This window comes from Pristiophorus japonicus, chromosome 6, assembly GCF_044704955.1.
Source record: "Pristiophorus japonicus isolate sPriJap1 chromosome 6, sPriJap1.hap1, whole genome shotgun sequence".
Taxonomy (NCBI): domain Eukaryota; kingdom Metazoa; phylum Chordata; class Chondrichthyes; family Pristiophoridae; genus Pristiophorus; species Pristiophorus japonicus.
Window position 1 is genome coordinate 27,057,788 of NC_091982.1, and position 20,266 is coordinate 27,078,053.

Below are 20,266 nucleotides of genomic sequence, written 5' to 3' on the forward strand. Positions count from 1 at the left end.
AGGGGCGCCTGTTTTTTATCGTGTGGAAACTTGGGCCCATAGGCCCTAAGTTTCGCCATGATTTGCTCCTGATTTTTAGGAGCAACTGGTGTAGAACAGAGTATCTTAGAAATGGAAATTCTCGCCATTTAGTTTGCTCCAATTCTAGTCAGTTAGAACAGTTTCACTTTGGAACAGAATTTTTTTTCAAAAGGGGGCGTGTCCGGCCACTTACGCCTGTTTTCAAAGTTTCATCAGTGAAAACTTACTCCAAACTAACTTAGAATGGAGTAAGTGAGGATTTTTGTACGCTCGAAAAAACCTTGTCTACACTTTAGAAAATCAGGCGTCGGTTACAAATCAGGCGTAGGGAATGGGGGGGGGGGGGGGGGTTTAAAGGGAAGTTTACAAACATTAAACACTTCAGTTTTACAAATAAAGAGCCATCATCAATAATAAATGATAAAAACATCAATAAATCAATCAAAAAAAATTAATAATTTTTTAAAAATCAATAAATAAAACATTTTCTACTTACCGACTGCAGCACTGGGAGCCCTCCAACAGCGTTCTGGGATGCCCCCCCCGCCAGTGTGTCTCTGTCAGTGTTTCTATCTCTCTGTCTGTCTGTGTATGTCTCTCATTCTCTGTCAGTGTCTGTGTTTCTGACAGCGAGGGGAGGGGGAGGAGGGGGTTAGAGGGAGAGAGGCAGGGAGCAGAGGGAGGGAAGGGGGAGGAATGGGAAGGGGGAGGGGGGAGGAGGAGGGGGAGGGGGGAGGAGGAGGGGGAGGGGGGAGGAGGAGGGGGGGGAAAAGGAGACGGGGGGGAGGGGGGGGAGAAAGGAGACGGGGGGGGGGGGGGAGAAAGGAGACGGGGGGGGGGGGGGAGAAAGGAGACGGGGGGGGGGGGGGGGGAGAAAGGAGACGGGGGGGGCGGGAAGAGAGAGAAAGGAGACGGGGGGGGGGGGGGGGAGGAGAAAGGAGACGGGGGGGGGGGGGGGGGGAGGAGAAAGGAGACGGGGGGGGGGGGGGAAAGAAAGGAGGAGACGGGGGGGGGGGGGGAGAAAGGAGACGGGGGGGGGGGGGAAGAGAAAGGAGACGGGCGGGGGGGGGGGGAGGAAGGAGACGGGGGGGGGGTGAAGAGAAAGGAGACGGGGGGGGGGGGGGGGGAGAAAGGAGACGGGGGGGGGGGGGGGGAGAAAGGAGACGGGGGGAGAAGACGGGGGGGGGGGGGAAAGGAGACGGGGGGGGGGGGGAGAAAGGAGACGGGGGGGGGGGGGAGGAGAAAGGAGACGGGGGGGGGGGGGGGGGAGAAGAAGGAGACAGGGGGGGGAGAAGGAGACGGGGGGGGGGGGAGAAGGAGACGGGGGGGGGAGGAAGGAGACGGGGGGGGGGGGGGGAGAAAGGAGATGGGGGGGGGGTGGGGAGAAAGGAGACGGGGGGGGGGGGGAGAAAGGAGACGGGGGGGGGGGGGGGAGAAAGGAGACGGGGGGGGGGGGAGGAAGGAGACGGGGGGGGGGGGGGGGGGAGGAAGGAGACGGGGGGGGGGGAGAAAGGAGACGGGGGGGGGGAGAAAGGAGACGGGGGGGGGAGAAAGGAGACGGGGGGGGGGGGGGAGAAGGAGACGGGGGGGGGGAGAAGGAGACGGGGGGGGGGGGAGAAGGAGACGGGGGGGGGGGGGAGAAGGAGACGGGGGGGGGGGGAGAAGGAGACGGGGGGGAGGAGAAGGAGACGGGGGGGGGGAGAAAGGAGACGGGGGGGGGGGGGGGGAGAAGGAGACGGGGGGGGGGGGAGAAGGAGACGGGGGGGGGGGGAGAAGGAGACGGGGGGGGGGGGGAGAAGGAGACGGGGGGGGGGGAGAAGGAGACGGGGGGGGGGGGGGAGAAGGAGACGGGGGGGGGGGGGGAGAAGGAGACGGGGGGGGGGGGGAGAAGGAGACGGGGGGGGGGGGAAGGAGAAGGAGACGGGGGGGGGGGAAGGAGAAGGAGACGGGGGGGGGGGGGGGGGGAAGGAGAAGGAGACGGGGGGGGGGGGAGGGGAAGGAGAAGGAGACGGGGGGGGGGAGAGAGAAGGAGACGGGGGGGGGGAGAGAGAAGGAGACGGGGGGGGGGGGAGAGAAGGAGACGGGGGGGGAGGGGGGGGGGAAGGAGAAGGAGATGGGGGGGGAGGGGGAAGGGGGAAGGAGATGGGGGGGAGGGGGAAGGAGATGGGGGGGGGGGAAAGGAGATGGGGGGGGGGGGAAAGGAGATGGGGGGGGTGAGGAAGGAGACCGGGGGGGGGGGGGGAGGGAGACGGGGGGGGGGGGGGGAAGGAGATGGGGGGGGGGAAGGAGATGGGGGGGGGGGGGGGGTGAAGGAGATGGGGGGGGGGAGGCTGAACGGGCCGGGCCCGAGACTTCGGGCAGGGCCCGTCTCCAGCACCAGATTTACAGGTCGGTGATGTTGGGTCGGGTCAGGATTGCGGGTCGGTTCGGTTCGGGTCGGGAGGAGGGAGGTCAGGTCGGGGGGAGGGAGGTCAGGTCGGGTCCAGTCCTGGTGGTCGGGTCCGGTGGCGGGGGGGGGGGGGGAGAAGCGGGAGTCGGGGTCGGGGTCGGGTCCAGCGAGCGGGGGTCGGGTCCGGTCCGGAGGCGGGGGGCGGGAAGTGGGAGTCGAGTCGGGTCGGGAGGAAGCAGGAGCTGGCCGTGAGAGGAGCCTTATGCACGCAGCCCCAGTGAGGCCATTCGGCCAGGGCTAGGGGCTGCGTGCTTCGGGCCCCTCCCACACAGTTTTGGGCACCTGGAGCGACTGCACATGCACGCCCACTGTAGCCCGCATGTGCAGAGGTCCCGGCACTGTTTTCAGCACAGGGACCTGGCTCCGCCTCCTACAGCTCGTGCTGCGCTGCGCCGAGCTGCAAACGACCTGCAGCGAGCTGGAGAATCTGGAAGTTTTTTTTTAGGCGCACTTTGTGGCGCGAAAAACGAGCATCCAGGTCGGGACTGCGCTGTTCTAGGTGCGGCTCGAAACTTGGGCCCTATACTCCATCTGTCAAATTTTTGCCCAATCACTTAGCCTGTCTATATCCCTTTGCAGATTTTTTTTTGAGTCCTCACAATTTGCTTTCCCACCAATCTTTGCATCATCAGCAAACTTGGCTACATTACACTCGGTCCCTTCATCCAAGTCATGAATATAGATTGTAAATAGTTGAGGACCGAGCACCGATCCCTGTGGCACTACACTTGTTACTGCTTGCCAACCTGAAAATGACCCATTTATCCCGACTCTCTGTTCTCTGTTTGTTAGCCAATCCTCTACCCATGCTAATATATTACTCCCAATCCTGTGAACTTTTATCTTGGGCAGTAATCTTTTATGTGGCACCTTATCGAATGCCATCTGGAAATCCAAATAGACCACTTCCACTGATTCCCCTTTATCCACCCTGCTCATTACATCCTCAAAGAACTCCAGCAAATGTGTCAAACATGATTTCCCTTTCATAAAACCATGGCCAAATTGTTCCCGGAATATTAGGGTCACAAATCATAATTCCCACAGATTAGATCACTACATAGATACATGTATAAGTTGAACCTCCCTTATACAGAACTCAGTTTATCTAGAACCACCCTTTGTCCAGACCCATTCGCGGCCACCGGGAGGCGCATGCGCAGAACTCCGACATGAACAAATTGAAGTCCATCCTCGTTGCCAACTACCGCAATCACTGGCCTAACCCCGCAATCCACCTGCCCTCCGCACCCCCCCCCCCCCCATGATCTCTCTGCCACACTCCTAATCGCAAGCCAGCCGGCCCTGACATCCCCTTGCTCAGTACCTGCCCAATCCAATTTAACCTGACCACCCCTGACTAGAAGGGCAGGGGTCGGGAGGGAAGGGCGAGGGGTGGGGAAGGGCAAGGGGGGGGGGGGGGGCGAGGGGGAGGTGGGGAAGGGCGAGGGGGAGGGGCAAGGGGGAGGTGGGGAAGGGCGAGGTGGGGAAGGAAATGGGGATCGGGGGGGTGGAAGTGGGGATGCGGATGGAGGATTGGGGGTGTGGTCGAAGAGGGGATTGGGGGGAGATGGCGGTGGAAGAGGGGATCGGGTAAGGAGGGGACCGGGGGGCGTTGTGGAAGAGAGAACCAGACCGGGGGGGGGGGGGGGATTTTGTGTCAGCCATGGGGACACCTGAGCTAGGTTTTCCAGTTGAATGTTTCTGGGAAACGTTGTTAAGGGGGCTTTTGGGCAAAATCCGAACCTTATGACAAAAGGTGGCTGCCAATAGCTTTTGGACTCTATGATTTGTGATTGGGCCAGTGCACTCAACCACAGGAAGAATATTGTTGAACATAAACCCTTGGTCTGAATGCGTGCTGATTGGGTAGATTTAATGGCATATGATGTGAACTGGAAAGGAGTGTCCAAATTTGTCTTCACATAGGGTGGGGATGTTGTCAGGTATATGAGATCGTGACTGTATGTCACATTCGTCTTTGCATGGTTGCCCATTGGTGAGAAATGTAGGGATATCTTGAAAGAGTTGGGTGTCATGAACAGTATTTAATTTGAGCTCTTTGGTGAGTGCTTTCTGATTCTAGTTTGCATTAAATTTATTGGGCTGACTTTCTCGCCACCTGTGCCATCCACGGATGTCTTTTATCTAGTTTCCTGCTGAACCTGTTCATTTCTTTTCCATGTCAAGCTTATTTTTAAAAAGGTGTTTTTCATTTTCTAAAAATAAATGCTCTTATTTTGTTTCTTTTTTCCCCCCCTTCTTGCATGATTTCCAAAAGTGAGTTTCTATTTTTTAGTTTTCGGTGAAGTCTCAGCGCAATGTCATGTAACATTGTGCTCACAGCACGATGTGGAGATGGTAGCAAAAAAATTCTTCTGAATCATTTGATAATTGCTCACCCTTACAGATGAATGTCACTGTCTGCTCTCATTTAATCTCCCGACTGCCCAATCAAACCTCACAACACTCTGCATCACAATCCAGCTTTGCAGCAGCTCTTAATGGCTCCACAGAGGCTTTAACAACCACCGGAAAAGCCAGTGGGGGAAGCTTGTCCTTAATTGCTGTTCTTCATTTTTTGGTGAATCTAATTGGGTGCTGCTTCATGAAGGAATAGCTCACTAATTCTATCTTCAGTTTATGACATCCGTTGCAGAGACAAGGGATTCACTGGTCACATCATATGCCATTAAATCTGCCCAATCAGCACACATTCAGACCAAGGGTTTATGTTCAACAATATTCTTCCTGTGGTCGAGTGCCCTGGCCCAATCACAAATCACAGAGTCAAAAGCTATTGGCAGCCACCTTTTGTCATAAGGTTCACATTTTGCCCAAAAGCCCTCTTGGTAACGTTGCCCAGAAACATTCAACTGGAAAACAAGATTCATGCAAGCTATTTACAACTATATGAATGATTACTGTCCTGCACAGCACACCATACCATGCCACAAAATAGGTAATAGAATTTGCACCAATTCTAAATTTTCATATTCCAAATATCAATGATCATTGGACAATCAGGAAACCATTCCACCACATTTCTGGCAAAGTTATGGCGGAGAGGCTCAAAGGAAATTCTTTGCCATCGACTTCATCCAGTCAAGGTTTACAGAGAATTTACAGCACAAAAACAAGCCATTCAGCCCAACTGGTCGATGCCGGTGTTTATGCTTCACACAAGCCTCTACATCGTCTAACCCCATCAGCTTATCAGTCTATTTCTTTCTCCATGTACTTATATAGCTTTCCTTTAAATGCATCTATATTATTCGCCTTAACTATTCCTTGTGATAGCAAGTTTCACATTCTAAATCACCCTCTGGTTAAACAAGTTTCTCCTGAAATCCCTATTGGATTTATTCCCCCACAGGTGGAAACATCTTTATATCTACCCTCTCAAATCCCTTCATAATTTAAAAGATCTCTCTGAGATCACCTTTCTATCATCACAGAACATCCTTGCTAAAATGGTCATTGCAACCACATCAGCCTGCAGAATGAGTCTCCACACCTTAACCTCATGCAACACCACACATGCACTTTCTAGCAAAAAAAAATCAATAGCAGGAAACATTGGAGAATGTTCTCCCTTTCCTCTGCATCAAAGCCAATCACAGCACCCTTACTGCCACTCCCACAGAATGGAAACTTTGCTCGACATTCGTCTATATAGCTTGTTACATATAGCCTGCAGCATTGTAGCTATATAAATAATTTTCAACTCAATTTTGTGCACAAAACTTTTATAATACCCATGAGGCCTGGGGGTGTTAACAATATTCTCAAGTCATTAAGAGACATTGAACTCATTTTTTTTTATATAACTGAAAATTAGTCAACATATCAAAAGTCAAAATTACCAGCTACTTTGGGTAAAGTGAACAAGCTCGTATCACCCATGCTATGTCTGGTCTTTGTTCACAAAATGAATTGAATTCAGCTTCATTTACTCCAACATTGTGCTCCCCATTGTGAACAACAATGAGCTACTTTTGCATTCTGAAATGATCAGTAAATCTTTCTAAAAAGAAGCACCCTTCCATGAAATTCCTAAAAGGGGAGACTGTATTGCTGTCCGATGCATTTAGACTGAAGATCTCATTCACTATTTTATATCCCCTCTCAGAAATAAAAACTGCATAGTTACTTTGGAGCAAACTTATAACTGTATGACAAAAAATTCTACAAATTTTATATCCGTATGATAATGAATGGGTGGGGAAGAGGTCATATAGTCTGGTGGTGTCTAGAAATAGAATGGAGGTTCTGAAGCTGTAGATTATTACTAAACATAAGAATTAGGAACAGGAGTAGGCCATCTTGCCCCTCGAGCCTGCTCCGCCATTCAACAAGATCATGGCTGATCTGGCCGTGGACTCAGCTCCGCTTACCCGCCCGCTCCCCGTAACCCTTAATTCCCTTATTGATTAAAAATCTATCTATCTGTGACTTGAATACATTCAATGAGCTAGCCTCAACTGCGCTTCCTTGGACAGAGAATTCCACAGATTCACAACCCTCTGGGAGAAGAAATTCCTTCTCAACTCGGTTTTAAATGAGCTCCCCAGTATTTTGAGGCTGTGCCCCCTAGTTCTAGTCTCCCCGACCAGTGGAAACAACCTCTCTTCCTCTATCTTGTCTATCCCTTTCATTCTTTTAAATGTTTCTCTAAGATCACCCCTCATCCTTCTGAACTCCAACGAGTAAAGACCCAGTCTACTCAATATATCATCATAAGGTAACCCCCTCATCTCCGGAATCAGCCTAGTGAATCGTCTCTGTACCCCCTCCAAAGCTAGTATATCCTTCCTTAAGTAAGGTGACCAAAACTACACGCAGTACTCCAGGTGCGGCCTCACCAATACCCTGTACAGTTGCAGAAGGACCTCCCTGCTTTTGTACTCCATCCCTCTCGCAATGAAGGCCAACATTCCATTCGTCTTCCTGATTACCTGCTGCACCTGCAAACTAACTTTTTGGGATTCATGCACAAGGACCCCCAAGGTCCCTCTGCACCCGCAGCATGTTGTAATTTCTCCCCATTCAAATAATATTCCCTTTTACTGTTTTTTTCCCCCCCCCAAGGTGGATGGCCTCACACTTTCCGACTATTAATGTGTTGGAGAATAGTTGCTCATTTCGAAGTAGTGGGACGACGAGCCCAAAGAGTTGCAACAGTCGGATTGGGATTGAGCGGTCTGAGAGCAGCAGGGATGATGTGTCTGGGACAATGGCAGGTGATGGGAGTAGCAGATAAAGTGCCAAACTCTGGGAAAATTGAAGGGATCCAATGATACAGCACTACTTAAACAGGATACATCAGTCTCAAATCATTGATGTGGCGAGGGAGAGGAGTCATCGGAGAAGAGACACAGAGAAGAGGGAGAAACGTGATGTGGAAGTAATAGGGGTGGGAGGGATGGGCTGTAATGATGTACTTTTTTTTTCTCCAAGGGGCGAAAAGGAGGAAAACTGCTTCAACAATTCTCAAAATTTTAGAACAGGGCTTTCACAATACTGAACTGGGAAGCCATTTTACTTATTTAAACACTTTTACTGTAAAAATGCAGCACACACTTTAAGTATCCAAGCTCAGTACTGGAGAAACTCCACCCCTACTCCAAGGCAATTCCATAGCTGCATCCCAAGCCACGACCAGCTATAAATTTTTACGTTTATATTGTGTCGCTAAATTTGATGGCCACAAGCTGGAATTTTCCTGACTGCAGGGCCTATGGGAACGGAAAAGGAAAGATTTTAGTCGCCTCGGATAGTCAACACTGTGGAGAATAGCACCAATCTGAGAGATGGAGCTGGGGGAACTTGGTCAGAGTTGAGCATGACAGTTGTGGCAGAAATAGAACTTGTGTTGGAAGTTTGAGAAGTGTTGTTTTCAAGGAGGCCATACCATACTCAAGACTTATATATACATATTCTTTAATGTACTGTCACTTTATAGTCTCCTCGTTACTTTGCAAATAAAGTCTGTTAATTATTAACTGACAGCAATTCTGAATTTAGAGCACCCTACATATTGCATAAGAGGTAGAATAATAATTTTTTAAAGTTTAATTCTGATAAAACCTTTATATTGCCTCCAATGAACAAAAATGTCCTCCCATTTCTATTCATAAGGCTGGCCATAACGTACTTGTGACTTGGACTGTTCAATTATTCAGTCAGCAGCAATAGTGAAACATGAATCATAACAAGACATTTTTTTAAATCAATTTTGCTACAACTTCATAATATAAAAGAGAAAATAGAACAGGTGAGCACCAAATATGCATTTCATTGGTGAGGATAACATACATAACTCTTCCATCACATTGTTCATTGAATTCTGAGGCCATCTTCACCAGTGAGATAGGAATTTCACACTTCCCTTCAAACATATGTTCTTATGTAAGCGATCAGAATGCAAGAAATAGGAGTAGGCCATGCGGCCCCTCGAGCCTGCTCCGCCATTCAACTGATTCATGGCTGATCATCGATCTCAACTCCACTTTCTCGCCCGATCGCCATATCTCTTGATTCCCCTAGACTTCAAAAATCTATCTATCTCAGCCTCGAATATATTCAGAAACAAAACATCCACAGCCCTCTTGGGCAGAGAATTGCAAAAATTCACAATCCTCTCAGTGAAGAAATTCCTCCTCACTTAAATGGTCTACCCCTTATCCTGAGTCTGTGACCCTTAGTTGTCGACACTCCAGCCAGAGGAAACAACCTCTCAGCATCTTCCCTGCCAATCCCCTTCAGAATCTTGTATGTTTCAATTAGATCACCTCTCATTCCTCTGAACTCCAGAGTATAGGCCCATTCTATACAATCTCTCATCATAAAACAGCCCTCTCATCCCAGGAATTAATCTAATGAACCTCCGTTGCACTGCCTCCAAGGCAAGCATATCCTTCCTCAGATAAGGAGATCAAAACTGTGCACAGTACTCCAGGTGTGGTCTCACCAAGGCCCTGTACAATTGTGCAAGGCTTCCTTACTCCAACCCCCTTGCAATAAAGGACAACATGCCATTTGTCTTCCTTATTGCTGGTTGTACCTGTATGCTAGCTTTCTGTGTTTCTTGCACAAGGACACCCAAATCTCTCTGAACACCAACATTTAAGTTTCTCACCATTTAAAAAATATTCTGTTTTTCTATTCTTCCTGCCAAAGTGCTTCCTTCATCACATTTCCCTGCATTATACTCCATCTGCCACCTTACTTATTCTATCTATACTCCTTTGCAGACTCTGTGGGCCCCAAGTTTTTTTGGAGCAACTGGTGTAGAACAGACTATCTTAGAAATTCAAATTCTCGGCATTTAGTTTGCTCCAGTTCTAGTCAGTTAGAACAGTTGCACTTTGGAACAGAATTTTGTTTTCCAAAAGGGGGCGTGTCCGGCCACTTACGCCTGTTTTCAAAGTTTTGGCAGTGAAAACTTATTCCAAACTAACTTAGAATGGAGTAAGTGAAGATTTTTGTACGCTCGAAAAAACCTTGTCTACACTTTAGAAAATCAGGCGTAGGTTACAAATCAGGCGTAGGGAATGGGGGGGGGGGGTTAAAGGGAAGTTTACAAACATTAAACACTTCAATTTTACAAAAAGAGTCATCATCAATAATAAATGATAAATACATCAATAAATCAACCAATAAATCAATCAAAAAAAAATTAATAAAAAATAAATAAAATAAAAAAAATCAATAAATAAAACATTTTCTACTTACTGACTGCAGCACCAGGAGTCCTCCAACAGCGTGCTGGGACGGCCACCCGCCCCCCCGCCATGTGTCTCTATCTCTCTGTCTGCCTGTATGTGTCTCTCTCACTCTGTCTGTCAGTGTCTGTGTTTCTGACAGTGAGGGGTGGGGGAGGATGGGGAGGGGGGGGGGTGGAGGGAGAGGGGGAGAAGGGAGGGCGAGAAGGGAGGGAGGGGAGGGGGGTGAGAAGGGAGGGAGGGGAGGGGGGTGAGAAGGGAGGGAGGGGGTGAGAAGGGAGGGAGAGGAGGGGGGTGAGAAGGGAGGGAGAGGAGGGGGGTGAGAAGGGAGGGAGAGGAGGGGGGTGAGAAGGGAGGGAGAGGAGGGGGGTGAGAAGGGAGGGAGGGGAGGAGAGGTAGGAGGAGGGAGGGGTGGAGAGGTAGGAGGAGGGAGGGGAGGGGGAGGAGAGGTAGGAGGAGGGAGAGAGGGGGGGTGAGAGAAGGGAGGGGGAGAGAAGGGAAGGAAGGGGGGTGAGAGAAGAGAGGGAAGAGAAGGGTGGGAAGAGAAGGGAGGGAAGAGAAGGGAGGGAAGAGAAGGGGGGAAGAGAGAGAGAGAAAAAGAGGGGAGAGAGAGAGAGAGAGAGAGAGAGAGAGAGAGAGAGAAAGAGAGAGAGAGAGATTGAGAGAGAGAAAGAAAGGAGTGGGAGGCTGAACGGGCCGGGCCCAAGACTTCGAGCTGAGACTTACCGGATTGACAGGTAGGTGGCATCGGGTCCGGGGGGGGTCGGGAGCGCGGATCGGGGGGAGCGCGGGTCAGGGCGGAGGGGTCGGTCAATTGGTCGGCGGGGGGGGGGGGGGAAATCGGTTGGGCGCGGTCGGTCGGGGAAAGCTCCGGAACGGGGGAAGCGGAGGTCGGGTCGGGGGGGAGGGCGGGCGCAGGAGTCAAGTCGGGCCGGGTCGGGTCCGGAGGAAGCAGGAGCTGGGCGTGGGAGGCAGCCTTATGCACGCAGCCCCAGTGAGGCCGTTCGGCCAGGTCTAGGGGCTGCGTGCTTTGGGCCCCTCACACACAGTTTTGGGCGCCTGGAGCTACTGCACATGTGCGCCCACTGTAGCACGCTGTGTTTTCAGCGCAGGGACCTGGCTCCGCCCCCTTCAGCTCATGCTGCGCCGCGCCGAGCTGCAAACGACCTGCAGGGAGCCGGAGAATCTGGAAGTTTTTTTAGGCGCACTTTGTGGCGCGAAAAACGGGCGTACAGGTCGGGGCTGCGCCGTTCTAGGCGCGGCCCTAAACTTGGGCCCTGTGTCCTCCTCACAGCTTACTGTCCCACCTAGCTTTGTATCGTCAGCAAACTTGGATACATTATACTCGGTCCCTTCATCCAGGTCATTAATACAGATCGTAAATAACTGACGCCCCAGCACTGATCCATATGGCACCCCACTAGTTACAGCCTGCCAACCTGAAAAAGACCCATTTATCCCTACTGTTTTTTGTCCATTAACCAATCCTCTATCCATGCGAATACATTACCTCCAAACCTTTGAGCCCTTATCTTTTATGTGGCACCTTTATCGAGTGCCTTTTGGAAATCCAAATATACTACATCCACTGGTTCCCCATTGTCTACCCTGCTACTTCCATCCTCAAAAATCTAATAAATTTGTAAAACACAATTTCGCTTTCATAAAACCATGTTGACTCTGCCTAATCAGGTTATGATTTTCCAAGTGCCCTGATACCACTTCCTTGATGGATTCCAGGCAACACAACCTCCAGAACTCCCTGTCATGACTGTAGAGAACAGTATCTATCTCCCCCGACTATACTGTCCCCTACCGCTACCACATTCCTTCCTTCTCCCTGCACCACGGTGCCATGGTCAGTTTGCCCATCCTCCCTGCAGTCCTTTTCCTCATCCATACAGGGAGCAAGTAACTTGTACCATGGCTCCTCCACCACTGCATCCTGGGTCCCCCCATACCTTCCTGACTCGCAGTCACGCCTTCCTGTCCCTGACCACTGATTAACTCTAAAGCACTATTGAACTTTAAGAGTGTGCCTGCTTCCTGGAGCAGTGTCCAGGGTAAATCTCCCTCCCTGGTGCACTGCAATGTCTGCAGCTCGTACTCCAGCTCAACAATTCTGAGCCGAAGTTTCTCGAGCTGGGGATCGCGATGCTCTCCGCCAACTCCCACAGGCTGCAGTTACGACACACCACCTGCCCTGCCATCTCTAACCTTGTTTTACTAATTAATTAGCTAAATCTCTGATTCAATGGATATTTTAGTTTTGTTTAATTATTCAGCAGTCACTTTCTTTTTGCATCCAAATAAACTTTTGCTTCTTTTATGCCAATATTGCAATTCAAAGAGCAGACATTAGGATGAGAGTCTGCAGGGCAAGGATGTCCTTAGTGAATGATCAGAAAGACCCCCCAGTAATGTAAAAACTGTTGCTACAAACTCCCTCAAGTTTTGATTTTGTAAAATTGAATCTGCCCCAATAAAATTTTATAGAAAGTAGTTGAGCACCCTCAGTGTTGCTCACGATGAGTCTGAGAATGTGGTAGAAGTTTGAGATGTTGCAAGAAAGTGAAGTAAAAAAGTTGTGACAAATTGTTTTCTTTGAATAGGTTAAATTTCCCAAGAATTAGAAAAATGAGATTTTTTGTGCTATGGGCACATTTAAAGCGTAATGATGACATATGTATGGAACTAAAATCGGTACAGAAATACTCTGTTGAATTGTTTAAAGCTTGAAACAGGATAATATTTATTCTCTAAAAGGGGATGCAGAAAACACTCCACAAATTGTATTTTGTGCAAAGTCAAAATTTGAAACATACCTTCTTATCACTGTCCTGCCATTTCCATACTGTTAACTTTCGAAGCAGAACATACTTACTATTTTCAGTGTTATCACCTTTGTATATTCAAGTGTGCATGTTATCTTTGGATTATCTTGGACTCACCTTCCCTATATATAACTCAAAAACAAGTACACCAATTTCAACTTTGATGATGTTGTTTTGCTTGACTTCACGTGCAAACAGAAATAGAAAATGGCCAAACAACTCTAATCACTTCTGCAATGTACAGCAAGGCTGTTGCATACGAACATGAGTAAGCCATTTGGCCCCTCGAGCCTGCTCCACCATTCAATATCATGGCTGATCTGATCATGGACTCAGCTCCACTTCCCTGCCCGCTCCCCATCACCCTTTACTCCCTTAAATCGCTCAAAAATCTGTCTATCTCCACCTTAAATATATTCAATGACCCAGCCTCCACAGCTTTCTGGGGTAGAGAATTCCATAGATTTACAACCCTCAAGAAATTTCTCCTCGCCTCAGTTTTAAATGGGCGGTTCCTTATTCTGAGACTATGTCCCCTAGTTTTAGTTTCCCCTATTAGGGGAAACATCCTCTCTGCATCAACCTTGTCGAGCCGCCCCCCCCCTCCATTATCTTATGTTTCAATAAGATCACCTCTCATTCTTCTTATCTCCAATATGTATAGACCCAACCTACTCAATCTATCTTCATAAGTCAACCCCTCATCTCCAGAATCAACCTCGTGAACCTGCTCTGAACAACCTCCAATACAAGTATATCCTTCCTTAAATATGGAAACCAAAACTGTACGCAGTACTCCAGGTATGGCCTCACCAATACCCTGTACAGTTGTAGCAGGATTTCTCTTTTATACTCTATCCTCCTTGCAATAAAGGTCAACATTCCATTTGCCTTCCTGATTACTTGCTGTACCTGCATACTCACTATTTGTGTTTCATGCACAAGGATCCCCAGGTCTCCCGGTACTGCAGCACTTTGCTATTTTTCTCCATTTAAATTATAATTTGCTTTTCTATTACTTCTGACAAAGTGGATAACCTCACATTTTCCCACATTATACTCCATCTGCCAAATGGTTGCCCACTCACTTCGCCTGTCGATATCCCTTTGCAGATTTTTTGCATCCTCCTCACAATTTGCTTTACCACCCATCTTTGTATCAACAGCAAACTTGGCTACATTACACTCGGTCCCTTCATCCAAGTCATTAATATAGATTGGAAATAGTTGACGACCCAGCACCGATCTCTGTGGTACCACACTAGTCACTGTTTGCCAACAGGAAAATGACCCATGTATCCCAACTCTCTGTTTTCTGTTAGTTAGCCAATCTTCTATCCATGCTCATATATTACTCCCAACCCAGTGAGCTTTTATCTTGTGCAGTAACCTTTTATGTGGCACCTTATTGAATACCTTATGGAAATCCAAATACACCACATCCACTGGTTCCCCCTTATCCACCTGCTCATTACATCCTCAAAGAACTCCAGCAAATTTGTCAAACATGACTTCCCTTTCATAAAACCATGCTGACTCTGCTTGATTGAATTATGCTTTTCCATATGTCCCGCTGCTGCTTCCTTAATAATGGACTCCAGCATTTTCCCAACGACAGATGTTAGGCTAAGTGGTCTATCCTGCTTTTTGTCTGCCTCCTTTTTTAAATAGGGGCATTACATTTGCGGTTTTCCAATCTGCTGGGACCACCCCAGAATCCAGGGAATTTTGGTAAATTACAACCAATCTCTGCAGCCATTTCTCAAGACCCAAGGTCATCAGGTCCAGTGGACTTGTCCGCCCTTAGTCCCAGTATTTTATCTAGTACGTCGTCATTTGTGATAGTGATTGTATTAAGTTCCTCGTTACCAATAGCCCCTGGATTATCCACGATTGGGATGTTTTTAGTGTTTTCTACCGTGAAGACCGATATAAAATATTTGTTCAACGTCTCTGCCATTTCCCTGTTCTCCATTATTAATTCCCCGGTCTCATCCTCCAGGGGACCAACATTTACTTTAGCAACTCTTTTCCTTTTTATTTACCTGTAGAAACTCTTAGTATCTGTTTTTATATTTCATGCTCGTTTACTTTCATAATCTATCTTCCCTCTCATCATTTTTTTTTAAGTTGTTCTTTGCTGGCTTTTAAAAGTTTCCCAATTCTCTGGCCTCCCACTAGTCTTGGCCACATTGTATTCAATTTGATACCCTCCCTTATTACCTCAGTTAGCCAAGGATGGTTAGCCCTTCTCTTAGTCTTTCCTTCAAATTGGGATATATTTTTGTTGCGAGTGATGAAATATCTTCTTAAATGTCTGCCACTGCTCATCAACCATCCCATTCTTTAGTCTATTTTCCCAGTCCACTTTAGCCAACTCTGCCCTCATACCTTTGTAGTCCCCTTTATTTAAGCTTCAGACCCTGGTTTGAGAACCAACTTTCTCACCCTCCAACTGAATTTGAAATTCAACCATATTATTTATGGCCACTCATTCCGAGAGGATCTTTTACTGCGAGATCATTTATTAATCCTGTCTCATTACACAGTACTAAATCTAAGATAGCCTGCTCCCTGGTTGGTTCCGCAACGTACTGTTCACAAAAACTATCCCGGATACACTCTATGATCACCTCCTCAAGGCTATCCTGGCCAATTTACTTTGTCCAATCAATATGAAGGTTAAAATCATCCATGATTATTGCCGTTCCTTTATTACAAGCCTCCATTATTTCTCGATTTATACTCCATCCAACAGTGCAGCTACTGGAAAAAGAGCTTTTAAATTTGTTTTTTTTTTACTCTCTTTTCCTGCTCATTTCCTCTCTCCTTCAAACTCACTTTCTACATTTTTGCTTTCTTATTCCAGCTTTACTCCCCTCCCAACTGAATCTATTTTCAGGTTCCCATCCCCCTGCCAAGTCCCCCTCCCCAATAGCACTAGCAAACCCCCGCGCGAAGATATTGGTCCCGGCTCTGTTGAGGCACAACCCGTCTGGCTTGTGCAGGTCCCACCTCCCCAAGAAGCGGTCCCAATGCCTCAGGAATCTAAAGCCCTCCCTCCTGCACCATCTCTCCAGCCACGCATTCATCTGCTCTATCCTCCTATTTCTGTACTCACGAGCTCGTGGCACCGGGAGTAATCCGGAGATTAAAATGTTTCCACTACAACAATCAGCAGCCACATGTTTTCTTCTATGGAACTGACTTGTTTTCGTCCTCCTGGAAAAATTTTAACAAAAGCAATATAGTAGATATCTCATCACCTGACATAATTAACAGTGAGAGTCCTTTCTCCAGCTTTCTTGAAAACCAGAACATTGAAAAATCAAAGCCAAGGTTCTTTATCATGTGAACTCTCAGCATTCAAATCAAATAGCCAAATTAATAAGTGGGACTACATTAGAACCCATCTCCTTGTCGCTGTTGCTGAGAGGAAACAGCTCCGGTGATCAGTTACATTGAAGAATGTCTGAAAAGCATTAGAATGTGCGACTGAGTATGAATTTTAAAAACGATCAGGGGACTGGACTGCACAGGATTGTAACTAATCAATAATTGGCTATAATAGACTGAAGTATTTAGAGACCTCATCTAGAACCTATAATTGTCGAATAAATTTTAAAAGTAAAAACACTAAGAAAAATCACACGGACAACCAATTAAAATAAATAGCATAAAACATGGTTTCTTCGCACAATTATGTATTCATGTTCATCAATATCTAAGTTGCCAAGATACCATATGTACTGGTCTCAAATTGTAGTGTGCTATGCAGACAACTGACCAGTGTCTTGCTCTAATCGGTATGCCATTACTTTCAATATTAAGAGCGCACAAATGGAGCACCATTTATCTCCCAATTCTCGGGTTGGCAATAAGTAACTAGTGGGGCGCCGCAGGGATCAGTGCTGGGACCCCAATTATTTACAATCTGTATTAATGACTTGGAAGAAGGGGCTGAGTATAACGTAGCCAAGTTTGCTGACGATACAAAGATGGGAGAAAAAGCAACATGTGAGAAGGACACACAAAATCGGCAAAAAGGACATAGACAGGCTGAGTGAGTGGGCAAAAATTTGGCGGATGGAGTATAATGTTGGAAAGTGTGAGGTTATGCACTTTGGCAGAAAAAAAATCAAAGAGCAAATTATTATTTAAGTGGATAAAAGTTGCAAAGTGCTGCAGTACAGCGGGACCTGGAGGTACTTGTGCATGTATGCAGGTACAGCAAGTGATCAGGAAGGCCAATGGAATCTTGGCATTTATTGCAAAGAGGATGGAGTATAAAAGCAAGGAAGTCTTGCTACAGTTATACATGGTATTGGTGAGGCCACACCTGGAATACTGCATGCAGTTTTGGTTTCCATATTTAAGAAAGGATATACTTGCTTTGGAGGCAGTTTAAAGAAAGTTCACTAGGTTGATTCCGGAGATGAGGAGGTCGACTTTTCGGGAAAGGTTGAGGAGGCTGGGCTTCTACTCATTGGAATTCAGAAGAATGAGAGGTGATCTTATCGAAATGTATAAGATTATGAGGGGGCTTGACAAGGTGGATGCAGAGAGGATATTTCCACTGATAGGGGAGACTAGAACTAGGGGCCATAATCTTAGAATAAGGGGACGCCCATTTAAAACTGAGATGAGGAGGAATTTCTTCTCTCAGGAGGGTTGTAAATCTGTGGAATTCGCTGCCTCAAGAGTGCTGTGGAAGCTAGAACATTGAATGGATTTGACAGAGATAGTTTATTAACTGATAAGGGAATAAGGGGTTATGGGGAGCGGGCAGGGAAATGGACCCTAGTCCATGATTGGATCAGCCATGATCGTATTAAATGGCGGAGCAGGCTCGAGGGGCCGTATGGCCTACTCCTGCTCCTATTATTTTCTTATAATACTAAAAAGATTACAAACAACGTTTAAAAAATTCTCAGATTCACCAAAGATCCGGGGATAACTTTTTAAACTTGGATTTGTCGCAAGCTGTAGATATAAGAACATAAGAAATAGGCCATATGGCCCCTCGAGCCTGCTTCGCCATTCAATAAGGTCATGGCTGATCATCGACCTCAACTCCGCTTTCCGGCCCGATCCCCATATCCCTTGGTTCCCCGAGAGTACAAAAGTCCATCGATCTCAGCCTTGAATATGCTCAAGAGGCTCAACATCCACAGCCCTCTGGGGCAGAGAATTCCAAAGATTCACAACCCTCAGTGAAGAAATTCCTCATCTCGGTCTTAAATAGCCTGCACCTCACCCTGAGACTGTGCCCCCTAGTTCTGGAGACTCCAGCCAAGGGAAACAACCTCTCAGCAGCTGCTCTGTCGATCCTCTTCAGAATCTTGTATGTTTCAATGAGATCACCCCTACTCTTCTCAACTCCAGAGTACAGGACCATTCTACACATTCTCTCATCATAAGACAGCCCTCTCATCCCAGGAATCAATCTAGTGAACCTTTGTTGCACTGCCTCCAAGGCAAGTATATCCTTCCTCAGATAAGGAGACCAAAACTGTGCACAGTACTCCAGGTTGAGGTCTCATCAAGGGCCTGTACAATTGCAGCAAAACTTCCTTACTCTCATACTGCAACCCCCTTGCAATAAAGGACATTCCTTATTGCTTTCTGTAACTGCATGCTCGCCTTCTGTATTTCTTGCACGAGGACACACAAGTCTCCCTGAATACCAACATTTAAAAGTTTTGCACCATTTTACAAATATTCTGTTTTTCTATTCTTCCTACCAAAGTGAATAACCTTCCCTATATTATACTCCATCTGCCAACATACTGCCCACTTAGTCTATCTATATCACTTTGCAGAGTCTTGGGGGCGAAATTGCCCCGCGTCCCATTTGGAAGCCGTAACCTTCCGGGGCCAACACATTTATCACCCAGTCCGGAAGTCCCGCTCCCAGCATAGAATTCGACCCTTCCACGGACGGGGAAGCGGTATCGGAGTAATGCTTGCTTCTATTACCATTAATGGGTAACATTAACACCTGCTATTCAGTCCTCTGAGCAGCAGTGGCACTGTGACATGGTCACACTACTTTCTCTTTTCACTCGTTGCTGACCTCTTTCCCCAATTAGGTAAATTGATTTTTAATTCAAACTATTTATTTTTGATTTTACCTCTGGTATTTAATCGAATAAGGTTAGTTTGGTTTTACTTGTCGATCACTTTCGGCTCCCTCCCTATCATACATCCATGTGCCTGGCATCAAGTCACTCATGCTCAGCTGCCACCCTTGTCCAGCTTCTTTATACAAGCCCAGCCAGTTTTTTTTTTAAACTGTCGCTGACTACTTTCCCCTTTGATCTTACCAGCGATTATTTTTTTTAAATGCCGCCTGTTTTTGAACAGTCAAGTGGGTGTGGGGTCAGAGGCATCAGACAGAAGTGTAGAGAGACATCGGTGTGGAGAGCAAAAGACAGGGGGAGCTGGGGGAGAGCAGAAGACAAGGGAAGAGTTGTGGCAGAAAGACAGGGAAAGAACAGAGCAGGAAAGAAATTTGCAGAGATATGGGGAGAAAAATGGAGACAGAGAAAGACACTAAATGAAAAGGGAAGAGAGAGATCTCGTGGGGCAGATGGGCGTGAATAGTTATCTACAAAGATGGAGGAAGAGAGAAATGGATAGAAGTGACACAGGTCAGGATATATTAAGGCAGAGAGAGATTGTGGCAAAGTCAAACATAGAGGAATGTCGAAAGTATGGTGGACAGTGAAAAAGGTAGAGAGATAGGCACAGAAACAGCAAGATTAAAGCAAGCAAGAAAATTATGTCAAACAATCAAGGGAGAGATATCAGCAACAGATACAGACAGAACGAACAAAACAGGGAGAAAGAAACGCAGGTAACACCAGGGAAAATCAGAGACAGAATATGAGACACTCAAAAGGTCACTGAGGCAGAAGACTCATTGTTAACAATGCCATGAGATCAATTAATAATATTTCAAGTTTTATGTAGAGTGCACACATCCTGTACAGATTCAGTCACACTTCTGCCATCAACACATTGCATCATATTTTGTTCACTGTCTCCAAGAACAATAGCAGACAGCAGCAAATCATAACTGAAGTTCTAAAACATATAAATCAAAAGCAAGGTTAGTGGCTAAAAATCACTCAAAATGCTCTTCGGGAAAAAAGCTTATTTTACCCTATAGAAATTTATATGTCGAATTTCCAAAATAAAACATACAAAATTAAATACAAATGTCATTCCTG

At 47.1% G+C, this 20,266-nt stretch overlaps 1 protein-coding gene across 4 annotated transcripts in view; it reads right to left on the reverse strand.

Annotated features, from left to right (window-relative positions):
• The window catches only part of LOC139265595 (cohesin subunit SA-2), a 186,358-nt gene that overhangs the window by 126,063 nt on the left and 40,029 nt on the right, over window positions 1–20,266 (reverse strand). Inside the window, exon 2 of one of the 4 annotated variants that reach the window (XM_070882705.1) lies at window positions 16,153–16,253. The exons of the other annotated variants lie outside the window; for them this stretch is intronic. The gene's annotated coding sequence lies outside the window, so the exon portion shown is untranslated. The remainder of the gene's footprint in view (window positions 1–16,152; window positions 16,254–20,266) is intronic. 4 annotated transcript variants of the gene reach the window in all.